The following is a 6,423-nucleotide window of genomic DNA, read 5'->3' as shown; positions in this document are numbered from 1 at the left end:
CTTACATTTTATACCTATCTGTGTTTTCTTTCTCCCACCTTGTCCTATACCTTGCCCTTATAATTTACCTAGAATAAATTAGGCACCTTGCAAAACTATCCCACATACTCCTATCACCAGCCCCACGAGCTACATGTTCTTATTGTTAGTCTGCAGATAGGAAAACCTGGGTTCGTGGAGATTAAGCCAGGAGTTCAAAGCCCCACAGCTAATAGAGCCTCCAAGTGCTAAACCAAGACCCACACAAGCCCACACAGGAATCTGAGACACTGAGAAAAGAATCAAGCATGAAGTTAACTCACACCTTCGTGGGCTGGGGTGGGGGGATCGGGAAAGTTAACGACAAACAACAGATTTTTCTGAAAATAACCATGGAAACTTGTCAAGCATGCTACAGATTGCATTACTCAAGAAAAAAAAAAGTGTTTCTTTCCCCGCTTCTGTGGAGTATATGAGCAAGCTATCTTCCTCTTTTTCTTAGAACCCTGATTCTGCAGGGTCTAGATGAACCAGCAGCAACCACATAAGTGAAGAGGCAGATTGAGATGATGTCAGGACTTCATTCTTGTGGTCGTCAGACAATGCTGTACCACGGCCATGCTACAGACACTGGATCGTGCAGCCAAGAGGGACAAGCTTCTGAAATCTGCATGATGTTCTAGAGTGGAGAGCAAGAACAGGGCAAGCTAACTTGCTGCCCTTGGAAAAAGAGCAGGTCTAGACTTGTTGAGTTTTCTAGGCTGCTACAAATACCCTTGGAGGTTAGCTAAAGATGGGAACAAGAATATTTTAGTAAGATACCTTACAGCCAAATGTTAGATACAGAGGTGAATCTCCAAATGCTTCCACCCTATCCCGCTCTGTTTTTGTAATGCATTGCTAGACAGTTACGTACTACAGCAAAGCAAAACTAACATGTGACCTCAGTGTGCTTAGGACCAATCATTCCAATTGAAACCTTATAAGTTGTTAATTCTATACTTATAATTTCATTCAGTGTCATGACACTCAGGGTAACTGCTGCTACCCATTTCCCAGAGGGAAGCCCATGTGTTCAATGACTGATGTCAGTCCTAGCTCACCCAATTAGGAAGCATGAAAGTCAAGCTATAGTTTCTAGTCATTTGATTAAACAAGCAGCATGAAATGGGATTTAGGCCCAAACCCCATCTCTGACACTAATATGCTGACATAGCAATATGTCATTAAGAATCACTTTTATTGCTATATTTCTCTAGCAGAATAATAGTAGTATGAATTCTTGGCCTATCTAGTCTCAAGTTGTTAGCCAGGTTAGCAGTGTCAGGCATGAGGGCCATTTCAGGGAGTGCGCTTTAAGTCTATTTATAAAGCGGTTGGTTGCCCCCGTAACCCTTGTGACAACGTTGCACTACTGCATCTTGCAGGCAGGTAACTGCTGCAGGTTTGTAGGTGGGTGATACGGATGCGTACCTTGCTTTTGTGACAGTGTGCCGAGTGTCACCAGGTGTCATGAATGTTATAGTCAGCTGAGGTGAAACTTCTTGTTAGGTCCCTGAATGGCGCCTCCATGTTCAATAACATAAGTACATGATGTCTTCGGCATACAACCTTACCAAAAGAATAACTTTTAAATTTCATTTTCTCGAGGCCATTTCCCCATGTTTTTGGAGGCTATGAGGCCACTTGCCTTTTACAGTCACCTACCTTAGAACTACGCTGGCTCTTTGGTCATTTTCAAACATTGTGGGTACATTCCAACATGGAGACTCAGTTGTTCCTTCAGGCCTCCCCAGGTTCTCTTCTCCAGATAGCTCCCCACCAGTCCACTCAGCCTCTCTTCAAAGGCCTCTTGCTTGCACAGACTTTTGGCACCATCACCTTCTCTCTAACAGCTGACCATGTTCTCAGATGTCATGGCCACCTACTCTGGCACATATTTGCACACATGTTTGTTATCGGGATTCCTCCACAAAAACCAAGATCATGAGGAAGAATGACTGTCATGTGCCTGACTCCATGCATCCCAGTTTGTGCTTCTCCACCAGGATTTAGTCAATGACTGAATTTCAGCTACTATGAGAGCAGAAAGCTCTGAGTCATAGCAAAAGCACAGGCAGATGTGAACTGGTTTTAGAAATCAGCCCAAGACTCCTGAGATTCCTGACTTAGGGGTGGGAAGCATTACATAATGGATCCACTGTGTTCAGTGCAAAGTGATACCCGAGGGGAAGAAGAGAGTAGAGAAGGCAGAGAGATGGGGGGAGGGGAGAAGCCAGGTAAACTGGACAAACAGGGAAGCGACCTTATTACTATACAGGTCTGGAACCACTTCAGGAGCTACGGGATGATCAGAAAATAAGGGCCTGACCTATTCCTCACTCTGGCAGGGTTGTAGCTAAACCAAACACCACCTCCGCATCAGCAAACAGCCCAGAACCAGAGTGTGAGTCAAGGCATGATGTGCAGTATCAAACTTGGAGAAAGCTCCAAAGAAGAAGAAAGGAGCAAAAGGAGAGGAAGAAAGAATTGTGGACAATAATAAAAGACACTAGAGTGTGATGTCCAGGGAGATGATAAGAAACTCTCACAGTGAAAGAAATACTTTGTAAGCCTCCGCTAGCATCTTACGATACAAGGCTGACCTAGCCAGGGCTCTCTATAGAAAAAGGACTGATGATGGTTCCACAGGGACACTACTCCAGGACTGATGGTCACGAGGGTTGGGGTGTGTTGGGGTGTGGGAGTTCTGTTAGGACTGACAGAGGAAGCAAGTTCTGAATTTCCCTGTTGCTGACTACTGTATGAATATGGTGCAGTACGGTGTTCAACTGTATGGAGGAGAAATAGTTATGTCAGCAAAACTACCAGCCCACGTTATCCCACCCAGGCTGGCTTCTGCCATCTATCCTTGAACTTAGCCATCAAGCTTCTTCTACATCTGAAAACTAACTCAGTGGAGTTAAGTTCCCTAATCGTCCTGCTTTCTTCCATGAGAAACTAAACCATGAGGGTATGAAATAATAAAATGGGGAAAGCCCCCTTTTGCTAACTGTGGATTTACAAATTAAGGCTTAGAAAAGAAAAGAAGCACATATAAAGCAAGCCTCAAACATTAAACTCTGTACTACAGAGAGTAGGAGAGAGCGCACTACACACAGATGACACCTATAAACTTATCTATAAGCTATAAATAAGTCTATTCAGTTTTTTCTCTAAATACACAGATCATCCCTGAGTTAAAAAAAATAACATCCATCATTTCAACTACTGTTCCCCTAAAATGTCAACATAAAAAAATTAAATCATTATATACAATCACAAATTCAAGTACTTCATGTTACACGTGTCTGATTTAACCTCCACCTTGAGACACTCACGCAGTGACATGAGGAGGCTTCCCCCACTGTTCAGCTCTACGGAGCTCCAGGCATTTTATCAATCTGTCAGCATCTCCTCCTGCTCTTCCTTCAACTCAGTGAAAGTCACTAAGTGAGATGAAGAGACAAGAATGTACGAGATCAAATGGTACATTTTTCCCCCTTCGCCGACAATTTTAAATGAGCTCAGAAATTGTACTTACAAATGAGCTTCATAAATCCCACCTGGACTCACAAAAGTACAAAGCAGAGTCATTTCTTAAGTCATGCTGAAGCTTAAAATAATTTGTAGTTATGCTTTTGTTTTATTAATTATCAGCAGAGCTGAACATTTCGGCTTGGTAGGTTACATCACCGCAAACTCCTGACATAGAAAGCAGATTAGAAATCTTGAAAGACAATTATGACTCCCCATCTTGAGACATCTAAGTTTAGGTGAGATTAAAATCAAATCTCTCCTTGCTTGCTTATTCAGTATTTAATGGTTGCAACAGTTTATTTATAGTGTATTTGTCTGCACAAGCTGCCTTAACAAAATACCACAGAATTGAAAGACAGAACTAACAAGAAGTTTGAGTGCAAGGTTCCAGCACGGTACTCTAGCAGAGGAACAAGGGCCTCAACTCTGCTTGCAGACAGCTGTCACATCTTCATGTACCCACATGACCTCTTCCTGTATTGCAGGGGGCACTCTAGTCTTTCCTGTCTTGTCTGTTTTGGTTTGGTTTGGTTCTTTATTAAAAGTTGAAGTAGCTCCAGTTTGTTCAAGCTCGCCCCAAATTCTTGAATCAAGTGATTCTCATGCTTCCAGGTTCCCATATAACTAGAATTAGAGGTCCAGGTCACTGTGTCCAGAAGTCTCTCCCTCTTATGAAGACACTAAGACCAACACCAGGATTCTACCCGTATGACCTCATCTAATCTGAACAACTTTCTAGCTTTAAATGTTATCATGTTGTACATTATGTTTTTTTAATCCGTGAACATTCAGTCATAATGTGTTTACAGTAAAACAATATGATGCACTAAGGGAAGAGGAAACAGTCCATCCTGCAGGGAAACCCATTGAGACCGGAAGTAAACAACTCAGAATAACTTCAGAAAGTCCCTGAAACCAACCAGGTTCATTGGGGATATAAGTGGTAAAGTAGAGCCTGCTGACAGCATTCTCAGACAAGCCCAGAGGCCTGGAAGAAGCAGAGACTAGCCAAGCTGCCTAGAAGACAATTGCACAAGCTAGCTTGCCTGGAAGAAGATCAGACCATCTGCACTGCCTGGAGAGAACACTCCCCTGCCTGTTGAGCTGCCAGCAAGCTGTTCAGTGTGCTCTATGTCCCCAGTTTTTATGAGCTGTCATCTGAATGAAAAAAATTAAAACCAAAAGATATGACTGCTCCTGGGTATGGTAGAAGAAAAGGTTTATTGTAGATAAAAGGAGGAGCATAGACAGAGGCAGGGAGAGTCTAGAGTAGGCATGACCTTGAGCTGTGTCATGTGAGGAAAAGGGAGCGAAGAGCCAGACCAAGATGTCAGGATGGTAAAGGGTAGATCAAAGAAGGAAGAGGACTGAGTAACCAAAATGGCTAAACTTTATAAGAAGGAGCAGCCCAGACCCTAGGCTGGAGAAGTTTAGGGTAGGAAGTGAGGTATGGCAACCATACCCTGTAATAGGTAGTGACTGGGGGTTCCTGGGAGAACCTGGTGGTCAGATGTCAAATAGGCATCTCAGTTAACTATGTGTCCCAGAACAAACACCACCACCCATACTGGCTCAAATATCACCAGTGCTGGGTCTTTGGTGTCATTTCTGCTCCTGTGAATAACCCAGATTTCTATAAGTGACACAAATAAAATGTGCTGGCTCACCAAGTCAGACTCTGGTACTCTTTGTACTATGCTTTGTCATGCGTTCTTTTTTTAGGATGAGGATCCAGGTGTTCACAACTTCCCAGGAATAGTATCACACAACAGCAACTTACCTAAGGAGACACAGAAGTTAGAAGTTAGATGGTGAGTCTCCTTTCATTCTTCCTGAAACAAGTTGTCACAAAATATCATGAAGTTGGAAGCCCTGGCATGGGAGGAAACTTGATAACAATAACATCAGCCCAATTTTTATAATTAATAGTACTTTTATAATAGTACTTTATCCTGCCTGTATTTTGTCCTGTGCTTGCTGGGGTTCCCTGGATTCTTCTGCCATCACTGTTCCCACATGAAGACACTGAGTCCCACGTAAACTATCACTTGCCTTGTATCACAAAGTCAAGGACGTATTAAAAGCTATGTCTCAGAAGTCCACATCCAATGTTCTATCTGCTTTTGACCAGTTTCCACTTAGAAACAGACAAAGGAAAGAGCCATGTTATGAAAAGCCCACTGCTTCTGTTTTCTGGACTATCTGTGTGACGGGCAGCCCCTTTGGGAAAAAGAAAAAAAGCACAGAAAGGTCCTGCCATGGCATAGGTGGAAAGCTAGCGAGCACCCCCTTCCTGGGAAAAGTGAAGGCTCACTGAACTCTCCCATGTTCACCCTCTTTAATTCACTCCACATTTCCTGAGGACCACCTATCTGCAGCCCCTTCGCAGTAAGAGACTGACGGTGTGCCGTGTAAAACATGGGGACATCTTTATTCCTGTCAAGTATGTTTCAGAGAGACAAATGGCTGGTTTCTCATCTCTGTGTCAGTTGTCAACCTGACAGGATCTGGAGTCACCCAGATGCCTGGAGATTATTTCGATAAGGTTAATTGAAGTGGGGAAACCCACCTTAGACCCCTGTTGTTGAATTAGGGAAGGCTGAGGAGGAAGGCAACCCTGTAGGAGGACCAGCAGTCTCAATTAATTTGGACACCCAAGATCTCTCAAACACTGGACCACCAAACAGACAGCATACATCAGCTGATATGAGGCCCCCAACACACATACAGTAGAGGACTTCCAGGTCTGTGTTCATTCAGAGATGAAGCACCTAACCCTCAAGAGACTGGAGGCCCCAGGGAGTTTAGAAGTCAGGTGGGATGGTGGGTGGGGCATCCACATGGAAACGGGGTGGGGTGGGGAAG

Source organism: Mus caroli, chromosome 10, assembly GCF_900094665.2.
Source record: "Mus caroli chromosome 10, CAROLI_EIJ_v1.1, whole genome shotgun sequence".
In the NCBI taxonomy this organism is placed as follows: domain Eukaryota; kingdom Metazoa; phylum Chordata; class Mammalia; order Rodentia; family Muridae; genus Mus; species Mus caroli.
Note: the sequence above shows the minus strand (reverse complement) of the source record.